The sequence below is a fragment of the Nicotiana attenuata genome, unplaced genomic scaffold (assembly GCF_001879085.1).
Source record: "Nicotiana attenuata strain UT unplaced genomic scaffold, NIATTr2, whole genome shotgun sequence".
Taxonomy (NCBI): Eukaryota; Viridiplantae; Streptophyta; class Magnoliopsida; order Solanales; family Solanaceae; genus Nicotiana; species Nicotiana attenuata.
The window spans coordinates 41,788-64,451 of NW_017672460.1; positions in this window are offsets into that span (position 1 = coordinate 41,788).

Genomic DNA, 22,664 nt, shown 5'->3' on the forward strand with positions numbered 1-22,664 from the left:
TATATATATATATATAAAATTCAAGCAAAATTACATAGTCATGGCAGAAAGTCTAAGGGCACTAGTGTTACCCATTGATGCCAAATATTTACAGACATTACTAGATAAAGTTCTAAAGCCATTATAAACACCATGTTTGTCCTTTGTAATTTCTTGCTCAACAAAAAGAGGTGGACGTGCATGGTGATAACATTTAGATGAAGAAATATTTTTCTGGTGGCTTGCTTGGCTAGTATATGGGTCACCATATTTCCTTCTCTAAAATTATGCTTCAGCGTTTGGATCTTCAATTGGTGCATTAGCCATCTGCATTCACAAACAACATTGGAATAGATAAAATTATTTTCAAAAAGGAGTTTTATAACCTCAGTGGAATGAGTTTCAACTTCTATCTTCGTGAAGTTCATGTTTCTTGCTATTTTTAATCCTTCTAGTATTGCTTGTAGCTCTGCATGGATGGGGGATATTGCTTTGCATGATTATTGAATCCAACAATCCAGTCCCCGTTGCTATTTCGAAAGACTCCTCCAATACCTGCCCTGCTACTTTTGTTATCAAAAGCACCATCACAGCTCAATTTTATATAGCCTTTGTTAGGCTTTATCCAACTAATGTCTACCCTAATATTTTGTCCATAAGAGAATTTTTTCAGTGAAGAAATTAAATTTTCAAGAAGCATTCATAACCTTTCTTATGTCAAGGTTATTATTGAAGTTGTTAATGTTATTGTTGTTCCTATTTTTTCATAGTTTCCATATACAATAGGAAAATATAGTAATCCATTTTCCATCGTGATTGTAATGCTTAATGAAGAAATCTCTTAGGTTTGCTAGCTAGTTTTTATTGTACTCAATATCCAAAGTAGGTAAGCCCATTTTATCCCAAAAATTCATTGCGATTGAACAGCTTGTAAAGATGTGTTGTATGTCTTCAACACCTACTCTACACATTGTACAATTAGGATCAATATTAATACCTATTTTAGCTAAGTAGGCCCGACAAGGAATACGGTTGTGCACGCATTGCCATAAGAAGAATTTAATTTTGACCGGGCAATGGAGCTCCCAAATCCATTTAAAAGGTTTTGAGGTAGGTTCATAATCATGGATGTGTTTATAGCAAGACTTAGTTGTGAAAAAGACCTGAAGAGTTAGGGTGTTAACTTATTTTATCAGTTGTTGAACCTTTGCCAGGAATAGGAGTGGAGAGAATACTGTTGAGGATGTCGGCAGGTAGATCAAAGGAGATGGCTTTGCTATTCCATTCATTATTGTGAATGATGTTATTTAGACTGAGGTATTGATCATTAGTGTTTAGGGGACCTTCAGTTTGGCTTCAAAGTGATTTATAATTGAAAATTCAAATGTTATTCCAAATATTGATACTGGAGTTGGTACTAGGGTGCCATAGAATGCACTTATTGCAAATTTTCCACCCTTGTAAAATGGATTTCCACATAAAGGAGGAGTTATGTGAGGTATTTCTAGTGCCATATTTGGATAGTAAAATTTGACCCCAGGGAGAAGAAGTATTATTTAGCAGTCTCCAAACAAGCCCTGAAATAAGGGCTAGATTTTTGGACTTTGCTTGATGAATCCCTAATCCTCCCTCAGACTTATCTCTAGAAATCACTTCCCAATTGATTAAGTGCAATTTGTTTAGGGGAAGCCGTGTGAGGGGGTGCGGTTGTTTAGGCTTGTAATGGGGTACTTTAGGTCTTCATTACCCTTGGGTAGGGTATGATTGGCTTGCATGTTATTTAATTGTCCATTAGCATTGGTTGCCATTTGGACGTCCATTTCATGGACTTCTTCCACGTCCGCGGCCATGCAAGTAATATTTGTGTTAATATAGTTATTTTCAATATTATTATTATTAAGGTTAATTAACTTTGGCGGAGAAACCAATGCTTCAAACATGTTGCCTGTTGCAATGTATTTCTTGGTGGTTTGATTTTTACCACTGGATTTAGGCTGTGTTGGAGTAATGGCAATGCCATTATCGATAGATTTTCCTGTACCATTCTCAATTAATATGGGAGATTGAGACATACCTGGAGTGTGTGTGATTGGGTGTTGCAACATATCAGGAGTGTGAGGCATCACTTTTTGGCTTTGAGTGGATTTTATCTTCTTGGGAAATAGAACTGTTTGCCAATTACCTTCATTTGTCTGAGCAGTCGAACTTTCCATTTTGTCATGAGGGTGACCCAATGGCTTGGATTGGTTATTGGCTGGGGTTTCTTGGGTAGCTATTTTGGAGCATTTGGGAAGAGTGTATAGGCAATTTAATAATGAGTGGCCTAGCCTACCACATTTTTTGCATAAGAAATTTGCACCTTCATAATGAATTTCTTGTTTGTGTTGTCCTATGAATACATGGGAGGGGACAGGTACATCAAGGGGGATTTCAATACAAAGTCTAGCATATCTCCCTCCTAGTGTTGATGATGTACAAGCATCAATTTTGAGTAATCTACCAATTTTGTTACCAACCTTTGTTAGGATGAGGCCATCATAGAATTCAGTAGGTAATTGAGGAAGACGGATCCAAATAGCTGTGTTTGCTATTTTAGCTTCTGAGGCAATGAAATTTGGAACCCATTTCTGGACTGAGAGAAAATGACCAAAAATAAACCAAGGGCCATTTTGTAGAGCCTTAAGCATACTATCTTCATTATTAAACTTGGTGATGTAGAAATCTGATCCCAAATCAATCGGTGGAAAATTTTCTTTAATTTTTCACAGTTCTTGAATTTTTTTCTCAAGAATGTGGTGCTGAGCCTTTTTTCCTTGAAGCTTGATTATGGTAGAGTATCTCCATGGGTGGTAGATTCTTTTATGATCTTCCGAGGATAGATGAATTCCTTGTTCTTGATCATCCATTGGATTTTTTGCATGGGTGGTATTAGTGTCATTATAGGACTTATGGGTCTCTTCTATAGTAGGATCAATTACCATATGTATATGATCTTCATGTATTCCTTCTAAAAGATTTTGTTTGAAACTTGTGTTAGGAGGTTCAGGCTTTGTGGTAGATTGAGTTGCATTAATGTCCGGTGGTTTGGGAGGGATTTGGTGATTTTGGTTAAGAATTTGCATTGCGAAAGTCTTTCGGGAACTAGAGAGAGGCTGAAGAGTTTTCTCCAATATTAATCTTTTTATGTGAATGTGTAACCGAAGTTTTGAAAAAGGTTTTCTCTTCTAGAAAAATATTTTCCTCCAATTGGAGGAAAATAAGTGCATGAGGAAAATATTTTTCAAAATATTTAAGCCAAGCAAACATGAAAAATTGAAAATTCATACCAAACACACCCTACATGTCTTCTCATAATTATTTCTAGAATCTTGTAATTTTCTTTCATGCTAGAATCACTAATATCCTTTTATTTCCTTTTCTTTTTATCAGGAATATATTTCGTAGAATTATTTTATTCTATTCAAATCGTATTATGGGAGATAATTTCTTCCAACGATATAATCATTTTTGTCACTATCGGGTGATTTTGGAAATTTTCAAAATCTAAAATCTAATATTCAACGTTTGTATGTGAAATATTGACAAATAATGGGATAGCTAATCTTTTCTCAAATTCAGATTGCTATAAATTTTCAAAGTCTATGTTATAATATATTTAAAGTTTGTACTGAAACCAAAACAAGGATTAAGGTGATAATCAACTACCAACGTTATAATAGACACTGAATTTGGAAAATGTCAAGTATCAACTAATTTGACTTTAGGTGGCATTTGAGTTTTAGGTACGTAGATGACAAATAAATCCCATGAAAGAAATTGTTCGGAAGAAAACGAGATGTTGATGCCAAAACGCGATTTGGTGAAAGTTTGTGTTTCTTTGTATTTTATTTATTTTTTTCCCTTTCATTTTATCAGTTTCTCTGCGTTTGTCATTTTCTATTCTTCTTTTTTTGGGATAGAAAGTCGGAAGACATGAAGGCAGGCAAAGAGAGAAAATTAAAATCTTTAGCGATACGTCACTGACCCGAATTTCAAAACAAGTTAGTCCATGTTCTAGAATTTAGAATAAACATATGCTTGGATTAAATATCAAGCCACTCTCGGAACCTTCTTTTTTGTCAAAGGGAAAATGTTATATATATATATATATATATATATATATATATATATATATATATATATATATATATATATAAAGTACATTGCAGAGTACTGGTTAACTGGGGGTATTGCAATTCCCCTGAAACGACCATGTTTTGTTATCAATATTACATGCCAAATTTTTTTAACTACTTGAGTTCCTAACATCTCTGCCCAAAATACATTATTTGCAAACATCGGATAAATTGCTAGCATGGTAGTTCTTTTCAAAAAATTAGAATTTGATGCCTCCTTTGCTAGTGCGTCAGCCACTCTATTCGGTTCCCTCTAGTTGTGTCTCACCACCACCATGTCCATCCTTCGTATCAATTACGCGCATTCACAAATCATAGGATCATAAGTTATATTGCCTGTGAGTAGCATTTTTATTACTTCAGCCGAATCTGTTGCTATTTCTAGAGGAACCCATCCATTTTGTTCTGCTATTCAGAGACCCTTTAGCAGTGCTTTTAATCTTGCTAGCCATCTGCCAGAAGAAAAAGGGAAGGATGTTTTTCCGGGAGATAGCATTGTTAAAGGACATCTTCTTTAGCTTGTTCCAAGTGATTGGCCAAAGCTGTGTTGAGAAGATAGGATTCAATTCCTGGCTTTCAGGAGTTCTCTTGGATATTAGTTCATGCCAGAATTGGGTTGCATAGGGGCATTCAAAGACGATGTAGTCACTGATTTCAGGCATTGTTGAACAAAAACAACATTCAGAGTTGAATTAACCCCAATTTTGTCCAGGAAAGCACTAGTGGGTAGCCTATCCTGTGCAAGCAGCCAGGTGAAGTTTTTTATTTTTTTTGGGAATTTTAACCTCCAAATCCAACTGAAGTTACCTTCCTCCCTGGCGAGCTCTGGGCGTGTATGTTTTCCTAATCGTACTCTATAAAATTATAGTAAAGTTTAAGATATCGTCCCATAGAGATTGGAACCACCTAGGCTACAAATTTGTATTGTCTTTGTGACTATTTGAGAGAATCAAATTGATCAAAGGAGTTATTCTTAAAAATCTAAAATAAAAGCAATAAATATTTTAAATTTTATTAAAATAAAAATAGAGGTTGGAATACATTGAATCGGCAAGATAAAACTATTGTAATAAGATGAAAATTCTATTACTCATTTCTCTGTTTAATGAAATCATGCTTTTTTCTAATTCAACCAAATCTGATAAAAGTAACCAATTAATAACACCTCTTTCAATTAGTGTAGTCAATTGATTAACAATAAAACAAAGACCGTGTTTAAAGAATGACCACTTATTTCTAAGACATCGCTCCACATAACAACATTATATAAATAACATCGCTCGCACTTAACGTAATTAGTTTATTGACAGTTAATGACACTAAACAATAATTGACTAATTATATTGTGATAACCCAAAGGGTCATTACTTGTTTAACAAGTCGATTCTGTGTTCCAGGCCTTAAAAACCTCTTTTCGTCTCACCACGATTTGCGTGCGCAGTCCGGGCGCGTTTCCGGAAAGCTTTTATGTAAAAACTAAGTAAAATATGGAAATTGGCTTTTAAAAATTGAATAATGTTGACTTTGGTCAACATTCTTTGTAAACGGATCCGGACCCGTGATCCGCCGGTCTCGTAGGTTCCATAGTAAAATATGGGACTTGGGCGTATGCCCGAAATTGAATTCCGAGGTCCCAAGCCCGAGAAATCAATTTTTAAAGAAAATTATTTTCTGAAAAATATAAAGGTTATTAGAAGTTAATTGATGCATTTTCTTGATGGTATCGGGCCTGTATCTTGGTTACGGAGCCCGGTACAAGTTTGAAATAATAATTAAGTTGAATCTGTAAATATTGGTAAAGATCGGAATTGGTTAGGTATAAAACGGACCTATGGTTGAGAAAATAGTAATTTTGATGTTCTTGAGTGATTTCGTGAATTTGAGGTGTAATTCATAGATGTTGATGTTATTTTGATGATTTGATCGGACGAGCAAGTTCGTATGATATTTTTGGACTTGCGTGCATGTTTGGTTTGGAGCCCCAAGCGCTCGGGTGAGTTTTGGATAGGCCACGGATTGAAATTTGACTTAGGAAAACTGCTGTGTGTTGCAGGTCTGCAGGCTTCGCAATTGCGAAACCTGGCTTGCAATTGCAAGCTCGCATTTGCGACTGACCATCGCATTTGCGATGACTGGGCAGGGTAGTGACCTTCGCATTTGCGAAGCTCCAACCGCATTTGCGACTCCAACAGTGTTCGCATTTGCGAACGGTTGTTCGCATTTGCGAGGTTGAAAGGGCAGGCCTTACTTCACAATTGCGAAGCCTTGGCCGCAATTGCGATTTCGCATTTGCGAACCTATCATCGCAAATGGGATATCTACGCCTGTGTAAATCATAACTTAGCCGAAAATTATTCATTTTTCAAACCTTCTCAAAACCTAAACACTCTTGGGCGATTTTCTAATGAAAAGCTCTTCTCCAAACCAATTGTAAGTCATTTCTAACTCATTTTCTTTAATCTATAACATCTTTTCACATGATTTCAATCCAAATCAAGGGTTTTTATGGGGGAAATTGGGTGCTTGGGGTAGAACTCAGGATTTTTAAATTTTGGGGATTTGGACATCGATTTTAGGTCTGATTTCAAAACAAATTATATATTTGAGTTTGTGGGTGAATGGGTAATTGGGTTTTGATTTGAACCTCGGGTTTTGACCATGTGGGCCTGGGGTCGATTTTTGACTTTTTTGGAAAAATCTTTAGAAAACATAATTTAATACATTAGAATTGATTCATTTAGCATTTATTGATATCTTTAAGCAAATTTTTGCTAGATACAAGCGAATTGGTGGTGGAAACAAGAAAAGTGGTAGTTGAGGCTTGAATTGTGTTCGTGGAATTGAGATAAGTGTTTGGTCTAACCTTAACTTGAGGGATTAGGAGTTGTGTCTTATTTGCTATGCGTTAATTGTTGAGTACGACGTATAGGCATGGTGACGAGTATCTATACGTCGGTGTCAAGCATGCCCGTGAGTCTTATACTATGATAAATGTTACTCCGTTTCGTATTGTTCATGCTTTATATGATGATTTCTATTGTTGAAAAAGGCTTGTGGAAGTATTATTGGTAATTGAACATTGTAGAGCGTTGGCTCAAGTTGAGAATTGAGTTGTGAAGTAATTGTGGAAAAGAGAAGAGGTTTATGATATTGTCTCCCTTGCAAGGATGTTATTGTTTTGATATTATCTCCCTTGCCGGGATGTTATTATTCATGATACTGTTTCCCTTGCCGGGATTTGTTTATTCTTGTTGTTGGGTCCCTTGCCGAGATATTGTTGTTTCCTCATTGTTCCCTTGCTGGGATTCTTTTTGTGGTTGGTGTTGATTTTTATATTGAGATCGGGTTGCACTGCGCAACAATATTATCTTATAGGATCGGATTGCATGCCACAACAAGGTGTAATAAGGGAGGACAGGAGGGGTCGGGTTGCATGCCGCAACAGTGATGTATGAGTTGGATCGGGTTGCATACCGCAACAGTACTCTATAATTTGGATCGGGTTGTACGTCGCAACAACGATATATGAGTTGGATCCGGTAGCACGCCGCAACAATATTCTATGTTTTGGATCGGGTTATACGCCGCAACAGTATTATATGATTTGGATCGGGTTGCGTGCAGCAACAATAAAGGATAAAAGTGGACATTGATTCGTTACTGTTTCTTTATTATGGTTGTTGGGAAATTTAAGATGTTCTTTATACTATTCTCCCGAGATTCTGTTGGTACTTGATATTGCCCATAGTATGTTCCCCTTCCCATATTTAACTACTAGTTGCTGTTATTATTACTTGCCGTATATGCTTTAACTGCACAGGTTTATTTGGTAGTCCTGTCCTAGCCTCGTCAATACTTCGCCGAGGTTAGGCTCGACACTTACCAGCACATGGGGTCGGTTGTGCTGATACTACACTCTGCACTATGTGGAGATCTTGGTACTGCAGCTTTTGGATCACAGTGAGGTTGCTGCTTCTAGTTCATCAGGCGAACTGAGGTAGTCTTGCAAGCGTCGGCAGGCCTTGGCGTCTCCTTCTATCAGTTTCCTTCTGTTTTTATTTATTCAGAGACAGATTCATGTATTTCTATTCAGACTCTATTTGTAGTATTCACAGATGGTCCGTGACATTGTGACACCAGATTCTGGGTAGAGTTGTACATAGACTTCCGCAGTTTGTATTAATTTAAACAATCAAATTTTGTCTTCCGCATTGTTTTTGTTATTATTATTTCCGCTGCTTTTGTTATGGTGTTTTGAAATTGATAAGTGATTAAAAATAAAAATGGTTAAATAATTGGAATAATTGGCTTGCCTAGCTTTTATTACTAGGCGACATCACGACTCCCAAGGGTGGGAAATCTGGGTTGTGACAAGTTGGTATCAGAGCTCTAGGTTGCTTAGGTCTCACAATTCATGGACAAGCTTAGTAGAGTCTGAGGGATCGTTACTGAGACGTCTGTATTTATCCTCCAGAGGCTACAAAGTTAGGAAAAACTTCACATCTATTCTTTCCTGTCGTGCGATCTGGTTTCTCAATGCTAATTGAACTTCTACTCTGTTCTTTCGCAGATGGAGAGGACACCGCTTCTTCATCCGCTGATCAGCAGCCCGATCCCCCAACAGCAACATCTACGAGGGGAAGAGGGCGAGGGTGAGGTCGTGCTAGGGGCCAAGGCACGGGCAGAGCTCAGCCCAGAGCAGCAGCACCAGCAGCGGAGCCTCAGGTTTAGTTTGACGATGAGGTTCCAGCCCAGACAGTTCCAGCAGGACTAGCTCAGGTCTTAGAGGGGTTCATCGTCACCCCGGTACTCCAAGACACTCTGGTCCATCTACTGGGCCTTATGGAGAGTGTCACTCGGGCACGCTTACTTCCTGTAGCACCAACTGTCTCTCAGGATGGGGGAGGAGCACAGACTCTCGCCCCCTCACTCCAGAGCAGATGGCTCCCCAATTTCAGACTCCAGTAGCTCAGCCAGTTGGAGCAGTTCAGCCGGGTGTGGTAGCTTAGACCGGTGAGGGAGCAGCTGTGTCTGCCATTACTTTGTGGAGGTTGGATAGGTTCACCAAGCTGTTCACTACTACTTTTGGTGGTACATCTTCTGAGGATCCCCAGGATTATTTGGACAGCTGTCATGAGGTTCATCGGACCATGTGGATAGTAGAGACCAATAGGGTTGACTTTGCTGCTTTTCGTTTGTCTGGATCCGCCAATACTTGGTGGAGAGATTATTGTTTAGCTAGACCAGCTAGGTTACCAACCTTGACTTGGGATCAGTTCTCTCAGCTATTTCTGGAGAAGTTTCTTCCTATCACTTAGAGGGAGGACTATCGGAGACAGTTTGAGCATCTCTTGCAGGGTTCCATGACCGTCACTCAGTACGAGACCATATTCATTTCCTTGGCCCGTCATGCTCTTATCATACTTCCCACCGAGAGAGAGGGTGGGGAGGTTCATTGAGGGACTCGCTCAGCCGATTCGATTGCAGATCGCTAAGGAGACTGGGAGTGAGATCTATTTCAAGATGCGACCAATGTGGCCAGGAGAGTTAAGATTGTTCTATCACAGGGGAGTGTTCAGGGGTCTGACAAGAGGCCTCGTCACTCGGGCAGGTTCAGTGGTGCCTGATCTGGAGGCAGGGATTCTTTTGGTAGGGGCCATCCTTCCAGGCCATTTCATTCAGCACTTCAGGCCTCTCACGGTGCACCAGGTGTCCGTGGTTCTCATATGCAGTATTCTGATCAGTTGCCCTACAGTGCACCATCAGCTCCTATCAGAGCACCTCCTATTCAGAGCTATTCTCATGGTCAGCCGGCCTGCCAGGGTCAGTCTCAGTTCCCTTAGCCGCAGCACTCAGGTGGATGCTTTGAGTGCGGTGAGTGTGGTCATATCCGGAGGGCTTGTCCGAGATTAGTGGGTGTTCAGTCGCAACAGTAGGGTTCCCGTGCTATGTTTTAGGCACCAGGTGTTCCACCGCACGCTCAGCCAACTAGGGGTGAGGGTAAAGGTGCTACAGTTGGAGGTAGAGGTATTAGAGGTGGAGATCAGGCCGCTAGAGGTGGATGCCAGCCAGTAGGAGGTCGTCCCAAGGACATAGCTCAAAGTGGTGGGGCCCAACCTCGATGTTATGTTCTTCCAGCCAGGCCTGAGGCTGAGGCCTCCAATGTAGTTACCACAGGTACCGTTCTGGTCTGTAGTAGAGATGCTTCAGTTCTATTTGATCTAGGGTCTACATACTCCTGTGTGTCATCTTATTTTGCACCGTATCTGGTCATGCCTAGTGATTCTTTGAGTGCTCCTGTATATGTGTCTACACCGGTGGGGTGATTCTATTATGGTATATCGTGTCCATCATTCATGTATAGTTGTGATTGGGGGTTTTGAGACCCGAGTAGATCTGTTAATTTTGGATATGGTTGATGTGGATGTCATATTGGGGATGGACTGGTTATCACCTTACCACGCTATCTTGGACTGCCATGCCAAGACTGTGACCTTAGCCTTGCCGGCGTTACCTCATTTAGAGTGGAGAGGGGATCCGTGTCATTCTACCCGTAGGGTTATCTCATATATGAAGGCTCGGCGTATGGTCGAGAAGGGGTGTTTGGCCTATTTGGCATATGTTCGTAATTCTAGTCCGAGGTTCCTTCTATGGATTCTGTGCCCGTTGTTTGTGAGTTTCCTGAGGTATTTCCTTCAGACCTACCGGGTAGGCCACCCGACAGGGGTATTGACTTCTACATTAATTTGGCTCCCGGAACTAAGCCCATTTCTATCTTGCCGTATCGTATGGCCCCGCCTGAGTTGAAAGAATTGAAGGAGCAGCTGCAAGACTTGCTTGATAAAGGTTTTATTAGACCTAGTGTCTCGCCTTGGAGTGCACCGGTATTGTTTGTTAAGAAGAAGGACGGATCGATGAGGATGTGTATGGATTACTAGCAGTTGAACAAGGTTACAATCAAGAATAAGTATCTATTGCCGAGGATTGATGGTTTGTTTGATCAGCTTTAGGGTGATGTTTTATACTTCAATACCACACAAGAGTGGGGATGATTTGTGGTGTACCCAATTTTCTCTTAACTTGATTACAGAAAGACCTGGATCTTCTATGTGTTTTAACTACTACTATTTGTGGAATAGTAAGTAAAGAAAATAAAGAACACAGAGATTTTACGTGGAAAACACCTGGCTAAAAAGGTGAAAAACCCACGACCTACTTTCTAATAGGATTTTCCCAAATTCTCAACTAAAATCACTACGCCAAAAACTGCATTTACAAACTCTTTTGTAAACCCAGGATTAACTCTAATCTCGTTGTGGCACAAAGCCTCAACTGTTGCGACAAATTCAAGTTAATACTAACATGAAATCTCTAAGTATCTAATATAATTTCTTCTATAAAAGCTGAAAGGTACAATGTGAAATCACCTACTACAATTGAACTAGAATAAAAGATAGACATTTGGAACTTGTTCTTCTATCTAGTTCAAGTAGCTTCAGGATTGCACGTTTGAATCACGCATAAATTGCTTGCAAAATTGCCTTGCTATTTTGCTCTCAATTCACGTTTAACTTCTGCTTATGTGCATTACCTATAAAAGAGAACAACACTAATATTTAAGGAGTTAGCAATTAGAGATTGACTAGGTTACAGATGCTACTCTTCCATGGTGGAAGAGAGTTCTAGTTGATCTCATACTCTAACTCTTATCCTTTTCCTAAACCGTGTTCTCTTTATGTAAGGAGTCTTTCTCCTTATCCAATATGCAACCTTTTCGATCATGATCAGGAGATATTACTTTTGATAAGTTAGGCTTATCTCCTTCACGTGCATCTCACATGTTTGGGTTGATCACACCTGTGCTTCACAAGATGGACATGGTCCATGTCTGAGTTCTTTTGTCAATCTTCAAAACTTCACATTTACTTGGGCCAACAAATTCCCCCTTTTTTATGATGACAAAGTTCACATTTACTAACTTAGGACCTGTAAGAACTCAGCTTATTCATCAGTACAAAGTTTAGAAAGATTCACTTATCATCAAGGATCAGGTTAATTAGGTTATAAAATCACATATTCAAAATATGTAAAGAACAATATCTCTTCCCCCTTTTGGCATCATCGAAAAGTTGCATAAACAAAGTGTGAGTCCCAGATTTTAATAAGTACTCATCGCCACCGGGGCAACTGCAAGTGCAATCATGGATTAATCATCAGTAATCAGGCAAACATCTTTAAACTATCAAGGAAATAGTAATAGTCAACAAGAGCAAAAAGAATAGATATCATTGATAGAAGATATGTTGCTAGCACAATCCACAAATAGAAAGAAAAAATATTCAAAACATGAACAAAAATAAGGAGAAATCCCTAATCTCGGTCATTGATAGTACTAGACTGGTTCAGGAGATAAAGGCTAGAATTCCTAAGGCTTAAGGGAGCTAGAGGGTTGGTTTTGAGCTTGGAGAAGATTCAGCATATTGTGAAGAATCCCACCATTCTTCTCCTTTTCCTTGGTAAGCTCAGTTCTGAGAGCATCCCTCTCAGATTAAACCTCTACTTAGCGAGCCTTCGACCTAGCTATCTCAGCATCCTTGGTCTCACTTTCCTGAACTAGAGCCCTAACTTTACTGTTGATAGGTGTCTTCTTGGATGAACCATGTTCATTTTGAATGGCACTTACTAGATAGTCACAAGCAATCAGAGTGTTAATGCCAAAGTAGTCCTTGCTTGTGGCCATTTCCCACATCTTTAGAGGCACCTTACAGCGATCCAGAATAGTAGTCAGAATAAATCCATAGGGGGTGGCATGGGCCTTGGAGCCATTGATGACCCTATCAAGTAGCTTGATGATGAATGCAGGCCAGTTGATTTGCCTTCCACTTTCAAGGTATTCCATCAGAACTAAGTCCATATAGGTAGCAATATGCCTTCTTTCCTACCTGGGCAGTAGGCACTTGTTTACAAACTCAAAGATGACTTGTGTTGTGGATTCATTTCAGTCTTGTGCACAAACTTGGCCTCATTCACTTCTTCAACATCACAAAATCGCCTAGTGATTTCAAGGGCAAGAGGAAGGGAATCCAAACTTGGCCATCTTTGCCTAGTGTAGTCATCATATCCCTTAGCAGGGATGTCAAGAATCTCTCCCAGTTTCTGCATCAAAAGTCACTTGAACTCCTTTTACTTGGCTGGTAACTGTGCCATCTTTGACTTCTGTATTGGCCATGTATTCAATGATTTCATTCCTATCTAGCCGTCCATCATCCGAAGGACCATGTCTTTCCAACACTGAACAGCTAGGGCATCAACCAAACGTGCCATTCCTGGTTCTACCAAGTCCTTCAGCAATCTTCCCTTTAAAATTTTTCTTTTACCAAACTTGGCCAGCTTGTCTTTTCTACCATCAGACTCACTCTCTTCTTCACCACTCTATTCCTCATTTTCAGAAACTCGAACTTGTTTGGTTTTCACTGCACACCTTGTCCTCTTGGCCAATGATGGTTCAGCAGCCCGAGACACCGATGAAAGACTTCTTGGAAGAGGTCTTGGTCTTTTTGGGCTTGGGGGTGTGAACCTCTATTGTTGTATGTTCCTCCTGATGGACCTGTTCCCTCTCCTTGACATCAACAACATTAGAGGACTCTGCAACCTTACCTTTTCCTTTATCCATTCTCCTTTTCTTGCTTTCAGCCAAAGCCTTTTGAAATTCACTCTCAACTTGTTTCACTCTACTTCGTGTGGCTCTTCCCCTTTGCAAAGGAATTTCAGTAGGTGTTGGGGAGGAAGCCTTTTGTTTCTTGGAAGATTTTGTAGTGTTGGGGGCTTTTGGTGTTGGAGTTCTCCTTTTCTTCGGATCATAATTGACACCTACCTTTTTCACAAGGTCTACTAGGGTCTCCTCAATAGATAAACCTGGTTCATCTGCCTGTGAACTTAGATTAACCAACCCTTCAACAGCCTCCGCTGAACCACTTCCCCCTGACTTCTTACCACTTTCTTCTACAGTTGCCCGTCTAACCCCACAAATAGCTGGTACCGGCAATTCAGAAGTGGGTGAGGAACCAACCACTCTTTTCCCTTTTCCCCTCACATTACCACATACACGGTCTCTCTATTTTTCTTTTTCAATTTTCTTTTTACCTCCACTCCTTCCCAACTCAGGCATTTCCACATCCCTGATAGGCCCAACCAAAACAAACTAAACCTATATTCTAAATTTTCAGCCAACACATAACTTACCATAGAAGGGGAGTTTTGAGTCTTCTCAGAGTTAGAAGACCCATGTCGTTCCCTCTCACTCGCAGATTTGAACGAATCATTTGAGTTCTCAGAATCTTGGGCTTGGGCAGCCTTTAATTGTGCGTTTAACCTCTTTGACAATGCACCTGAAGCTACAGTTTTTCTGGCTAGCATTTTGACATGTCTTTTCTTAATCTATGGGTTTGTACTGGGTGGAGAAGGCATGGATGAACCAGAAGGTGATGGTGGTGGGGGAGACCCTGGGTTATCTTGAGGGTTCGACATTGTAGCTGATGGCTTGAGAGAGTTGTGAATTAGACTTTTGGAGAAGAAAACAACTTAGAGTGAAGAAGGATTTTTGACGGTTTGGAATAACGAGGGTGGCAGAAGGTAATAATGGGTATTTAAAGGGAAAGACTTATTTAATGGATAATGGTAGCTTTAGCAGTCAATTAAAGGTCTAATCAACCTGAAACTATAGGTTGGACGAACGGTTAGGCTTCCCTAGATTTTAGGCATTTTTTGTGGTGAGAATTCAAATAAGGACGGAACTGGTTCAAAAAACAAACGGATAGGATTTTCTGATGTGTTTAACATTTGTAAAACTCTGCTCATGATTTAAATATTTGTATTTCTAATTGTGCTGAGTATAGAAAGCATACCTTGTCATTCAGATGAACCAATACTGATGAACCGGGTTCTTCATTTAGAATTCTCTTGATCATGTCTCAATTTACCAATATAGAGAAAATTTTGTTAGAGATCAGTGAGTCACATCAACACAGTCATAGGAGTATGCTATTAACTGTATGAAACTGGGTAAAAATTAATATAGATATTCACACAAGTTCTAGATTTCCTAGCCAAAACAATAACAAAATTCATTGTGCATTCTGAGTTGGACCCATTAGGCGATCTTAATCATCCCTAATTCTAACATGTTCCATTCAAAGCTTTCTCTATTCAGTGCTTTAGTAAATATGTCAGCAATTTGTTTATCAATAGCACAAAATTCTATAGTAATCAATCCTTTCTCATAGTTGTCCCTTAAGAAGTGATGCCTAACATCTATGTGCTTAGTCCTCTTATGATTAATTGGGTTCTTGGTTATATTCATAGCACTAGTGTTTTCACAAAAGATAGGGATGCAACCAATTTCAATGCCAAAATCCATCAGCTGCTGCTTGATCCACAACAGTTGAGCACAACAAGAGGCACCAGGAACATACTTAGCCTCAGAAGTGGATACGACCACTGAATTCTGCTTTTTAGTGGCCCATGATACCAGATATGAGCCAAGAAAACGAGTCATACCTAAGATGCCTTTCCTATCCACAAGGACCCCTGCATAGTAAGCATCAGCATATCCTACTAGATTAAAGTTACTACCTTTAGGGTACCAAAGACAAAGATCAGTAGTGCCTTTCAAATATCTCAGTATCCTCTTGATAGTGTTCAAGTGGGATTCCTTAGGATTTGCCTGAAACGAGCACAAAGCCCTACACTGAAAACTATGTCAGGTTTGCTAGCAGTAAGAAACAAAAGTGAGCCAATCATACCCCTATACAACTTCTGATCAATAGATGAACCAGGTTCATCTATGCCTAATTTAGTAGCTGTTGCAATGGGTGTGTCTATTTCTTTTGATTCATCCATTTTAAACTTAATCAACTTTTTTGCATATTTCTGCTGATGGATCATGGTTCCATTTGGGTTTTGTTTGATGTGTAAGCCTAAGAAAAAGTTAAGCTCACCGATCATACTCATTTCAAATTCACTCCCCATTAATTTTGCAAATTCCTTACTCACTTTTTTAGTGGTTGCCCCAAAAATTATGTCATCAACATATATTTGTACTACTAGATGATCCTTACCTTTTTCCCTCAAGAATAAAGTGCTGCCAATCTTACCTCTTTTGTATCCATGTTCAAGTAGTAATTTGGATAGACGTTCATACCATGCTCTAGGAGCCTGCTTGAGTCCGTATAGGGCCTTGTCCAGTTTGTATACATGATCTGGACACTCCTTACTTTCAAACTCTGGAGGTTATTTGACAAAGACTTCTTCCTTTAAGTAGCCATTGAGGAAGGCACTCTTCACATCCATTTGGTGAAAGGTAAATTCCATGTGTGCTGTAAAGGCTATGAGGAGTCTTATTGCCTCTAATTTTGCTACTGGAGCAAAGGTCTCATCATAATCTATGACCTCCTCTTGGCTATAACATTGGACCACCAACCTTGCCTTGTTCCTTGTAACTGTTCCATCTTTATCAAGTTTGTTTCTAAAGACCCATTTAGTGCCAATTATTGATCTGTCCTTGGGTCTTGTGACCAGATGCCACACTTGGCTTCTTTTAAATTGATTGAGTTCATCTTGCGTTGCATTCACCCAATCTCTATCCTGCAAAGCTTCAACAACATTTTTAGGTTCAATAATAGATAAGAATGCATCAAAAGCACAAAGATTCTTTAATTGAGATCTGGTTTTAACTACAGAAGTTGGATCAGTAAGGATGTTCTCAATGGGATGAGAACTTTGATACTTTTAAGGTTTCACAACCAACTCATTTCTGGTTGGAGTTTCTCCCATGTTTTGTTGCTAAGGAACATGCTCATGGACATGTTCCATTTTGGAGTTAGATCCATTTCTTCTTTGTTCAGTTCCCCTTGTCAGTTTGCCCCGGATGGAAGAACCTATTCCATCACCTGTTCCTTCTTTTGGTGCATCTTCAGCTTGAGCTGTGACTTCATTCAATTCTTTTACCAGCCCAATGGCTTCATCTTCATGTTCCTATCTCTCAGAAAGAATGTTAGTTTTATCAAAACCTACATGTACACTTTCTTTTACACACAAAGTTCTTTTGTTGTACACTTTATAAGCGTTGCTATATGAAGAATATCCCAAGAATACTCCCTCATCACTTCTAGGATCAAACATACCTAGGGAGTCCTTTCCATTATTGTGCACAAAGAACTTGCATCCAAATGCCCTAAGATGGGATATATTGGGTTTTCTCCCTTTAAGTAACTCATCGGAGTCTTCTCTACAAGAGGTCTAGTCATGCACCTATTAATGATGTAACATGCAGTATTTACAGCCTCTGCCCAGAAACTATGGGGCAGTTTACTAGAAAGAAGCATAGTCCTAGCCATATCTTCAAGAGTCCTATTCTTTCTTTCAACTACTCTATTTTGTTGAGGAGTCCTAGGTGCAGAGAAATTATGATCTATACCATGCTCATCACAAATTCAGCAAACTTAGCATTTTCAAATTCAGTTCCATGATCAGACCTAATTGATGCAAGTTGATTACGTAGTTGTTTATGAGTTTTTCTAATAAAGGCGGTAAACATGTCAAATGCTTCATCCTTAGATGTTAAGAACAATACCCAAGTAAACCTAGTGTAATCATCAACAAGTACCATCACATATTTCTTACCACCTCTGCTCAATGTTCTCATTGGACCACAGAGATCCATATGAACCAGTTCCATCGTCTTGGTCTTGCTTACCATTTTCTTGCTTTTAAAAGAGGATCTTACCTGCTTCTCCCTTGCACAAGCCTCACAAACTTTGTTTTCCTTGAACTTGATGTTAGGTAATCCTATCACCAGACCCTTGGAGACTAATTTGTTGAGTTGATTTAGACTTGCATGACTATGTTTTTTGTGCTACAGGAGGAGATCATTGTCCAACACACTCAAGAAAGTGAGTTCATTTTCTAAAAGAGTGGACAGATCTACAATGTAAATATTGTTAACTCTTGTTCCCTGCAAAACAATCTTGCCAGTGGTAAGATTAATCACAAAATATTTAGTAGAGGTGAATGCTACCAAGTTACCTCTGTCACACAGTTGTGATACACTGATTAGGCTATATTTCAATCCATCTATCAAGTAGACATTCTCAATGGAATGTGAGTTTGTCTTACCTACCTTTCCAACCCAAATAATCTAACCTTTCTTCCCATTACCAAAGGAGATATTACCTCCTTTTAAGTCATCAAGTGAAAGGAATTGGTTCTTACTTCCAGTCATATGCTTAGAGCAGCCATTATCCATGTACCATATTTGGCTACTTCCCTTCACTTGGACCTGCAAAATAAAATCAAGGGTTAGTCTTAGGAACCCAAACTAGTTTGGGTCCCTTTCTATAGGCAAAGGGATGAATTGAATTCCTTTTGGCCCATCCAGGAAGCCTATTTTTCTCTTGAACAAAGGTTTTGTTCTTTTGACTGGCTTTTTCTTTTGCATTACATTCACTTTTGTAATGACCAGTCTTGCCACAGTGTGTTCAGATTTTGTTTTCAGGAAGTGTGATGTACTTGCTTTTGGGATCCCACTTAGGTGCTGGGCTCCTATATCCTAGTCCTCTATTGTTGCTACTATGGTGCTCTTGTAGCAAGGATAGTGCATCAGAGGACTTATTCAATTTGCAAGTTCTGTCTAGTTCATGCTTTACCTTGCCTAGGTCTTCTTTTAAGACTCTTATCTGCTCATCTTTCTTGTACAACTCATCCTTCATTTTTCCTATATTTTCTTCTAATGTGATATGTGTGTGATCAGCCTTCTTCTTACCTGTTCCTAATTTCAGTTTTAAATTTTTAGACCTAAGTTCTAAGATACTAGTGTCAAGTTCAAGAGCCTAGTTCTTGAACTCAGTACTTTTACTAACACTCTCACTAGCCCTAGATTCCAGATTTTTGCACTTGGCTTTTACGATCACACACTCCCTAGACAGTTGTACCTTCTCATTGTTTATGACCTCAGACTCATCAATGAAGTCTAGCAACAATTCAGATAACCTTTCTTTAAACAAAAATTTTATCTTGTCTTTGAGATGAATCGCACTTACCTCTTGTTCATCGTCTAATTCTCCAATGGCCATAAGTGCTTGTTCATCTTCAGCTTCATCTTCTGAATCCTCATTTGAGATTTCTCCCCAAGAAGCAACCATAGCCTTTATTGATCCTCTGTTCCTTTTGGGTTGAACCTGTTCCTTCTTCCTGTTTCTTCGTTCAGCCCTTTCCTTCTTCCATACGATTTCCCACTGAGGACAATTCTTGATCATGTGGTCAGTCTTACCACATTTGTAGTAGCCCTCGTTGGTCTGTTTCGCAAGAGCCCTGGGTTTGTTAAGGGTTGTACCTTTTGAAGAACCCTTTCCTCTCATTAGGTAATTCTTGAAATCCCTTGTGATCATGGTCATTTCATCATCCTCTAGGTCTGCACCTTCAGCTATTCTGAGAGCTGTCGTGCCCCCTTTTTCTCACGAAATCGGGTTAATGACATTTGGGAGGACGACTCATTCCTTTCGGGAATTGGGTTTGCATTTGAAGAGTCGACACCTAATGATTAGGGTGCATTAGGACACCAAGATGGTTTTTGATTTGAGCAACCAGAGATAGGGTAAGGGCTTGAAATTATTCTAAGGGGAAGGTGTTAGGCACCCCTCAGAATCCACTAGTGTGGTTCCCGGCCAGACTATTATTGTGAATTTAGATGCAAATAACATGTAGGAAAATAAAGCTTCAAATAAGAGGGGATTCTCACATAATGGTTTGCAAATAAACAAAGTTAGAAAGAACTAAAAGAAAGCTGATTTTTCTTAAAAGAAGGAGTTGAAATTCTAAAAGAAACAAAGAAATAAGGGAAAGGGGTCCTAGGTTAATTAACAACATGGATCACCCCACACAATGCCCGATAATCACTCCTCAATTTAGGGCTACACGTGACATTGTGGCGTGGTCATCATATCCATATCTACCCCATTAAGGTATTAAAGCGCGAAATGGTCTCGATTACTTATTGCATGCTATTACCGGTCCCAATCCTATCAGTCTTGGAGGCACTTAGGACTACTAATCCTAAAGGGGTGGGATATTGGGCTTATTTGAAGTTTCAAAAAGGTTAAAAATCTAAAGCGACATACAAAACACATATTGAACATTTAGGGAAAGCATATAAACAAACAAAGGCTCAATTATACCTCCTTGCATAGAAAAAAGCATATAATTAGCATGACTTTCACATACTGGTTAAGGTCTGATTAAATACTAAACATGAGAGAGCTTAAAGGTTGAGGCCAACTGATTTATTACATAATTCAGATAGGAAGCCCGACTCAGGCCTGCCTGCTGGTTGTAGTTATAAACAGAAATAGATTTAGTTTAGTTATTACCCTATGGCTTGCCTAAGCATTAAGACGGGGTCCTATAGGTATGATATTTACTGAATTCAGAAAAATAGTAAAGCTTGAAATAAACTGTTTGAGTGCATACTCGTTAAATTTGCAAAGTGAGGGAATCTGATTATTAAAGAGAGGCTAGATTTAACGAATTGATTACAGGTTCTGCAGGCGATGGTGTTCATTATTACTGCTAGATCTATACTGAGTAAAAAGGATCATATTCGATTAGGAATTCTTATAGGCATGCTTTCTATGCGCTGCTGAGTTTAAACTTTTGTAGACGTGGTATAAAATGCATAAGCCTTATAGACATGGTCTCTAAATGCATAAGACTGGTTTTAAACCTATAAACATGATATCTAGATTGCAGAATTTATGTAAGACCTATGAGCATGGTATCTAGGTGTAATTGAATATGCAGAATTGAACAATCCTATAGGCATAATTTCTATATGAAGTTGAATATGAAGAATTCAAAACACCTATAGACATGGTTTCTATATGAAAATTGGATATGCAGGAATGTAGTAGTCATATAGTCATGATTTATATATGAAAGATGGAGATGCATGATTCAAAATGACCTATAGGCATGATTTCTAGATGCATTTGAATATGCAGAATTCAAAATACCTAAAGACATGGTATCTACCCTTTGCATGCATAGTTACCCATCATTTTTCCCTAACCACCCCCAAGTGTTTATTACAACTTATTACAAACCAGAATGAATAGAAATTACATCAGAAAAAGTAATAAAAAGTACAAACAAAGGAGAGCCTGATTCAAATTTCCTGTCTGAAATATGAGATGAACCAACTCAAAGACCACTGATCAAAAGCCTTTCTCCAATCTGAGTGTGTCAAAGCTCCCTAAGAGCCTCAATGGGACTCCGAGCAATGTTCACACCCAAATTGTATTATCAGAATGGGGACAAGTGCAGTGTGGAAGGGCCAACCCTCAAGTGTCCAAGTTTAGAGGGAGCTCAATGGGTCCCAAGGCAAGGCTCACAAGAGGGGGGCAAAACTTAAAGACTAAGAGAGAGTGCAAGTGTAGAGACAAATCTTAAAGAACTAGGGAAGTAAAGGAAAGGGAAAGAGGTGCTGGGAAATAGTTACAAAATCAACAACTTCACAAAAAAGGGATTTAGGGGTTGGGACTGATTGCAAAGAGCCCTTGTGCTTGGGCATTAAGTGATTCTGGGCATGCAAAACAATAGGGAATGCTGTTATGCTACTAAAACCAACTAGAATATACAACATACAATGATAACATGAGGTTATGCTCCCAGGGGATCAAGTTTGAGTCATAGATAGCAATACTTTAATGCTGTCATGCCTCAAACAACCATCAGTGTCAAAAAACGTAGAATACACAATAGAGGCAGAACAGGCAGAAGGAAAATGCTAAATAAATACTGAACTAAACACATGAGTAGGCAGCCAGGAAAAAAAAAGGTGTTAAATAAACACATAGTTGTGATGCTGAATCTTAATTAGAACATACCAGTTTCAAAGAAGCAAAATACAGCAGTAACAGTACTTGAAAAAAAATAGGACACAACACAAGTAACAAGAGAGAATGCTTTTAAAAAGAGTGTGAGTTCAAAAAACTTATGGGTGTTCGCGTGTCTTGTTCAATGAAAGGGTTCGGTATTTATAGTGTGAAAACAGGCAGGAAATAAGGTAAGGATTGTAGTTCAGAAATAATTAGGGAAATATGTGAATTAAAATCAAATCAGAATCAAAGACTTCCTTTAATTAAGGAATTAAATCAAATGGTAGCATGCAAGTGTTTAAATAAGGAAAGAAATCACATAGGGCTGAATATGACCAATAAGGAAATATTTTTAGCCTAGTACGAGTACACAGTAGGTAATAGGGGCTAGGTTCATTAGACTTTAATCAAGGAAAGGTCTATAAGAATCCCATACCAATGTAACCAAGGTAAGGGGATCAAGTCAACTCAAGTAGAAAAGGTAGGGGTCGGAAGCTCAAAGGAAAATATTCCAACAAGTCCATGAAACAAGGGAAATCAATACAATAAAGAAAGAATCAATTATAAGAGTACAATCAAAATT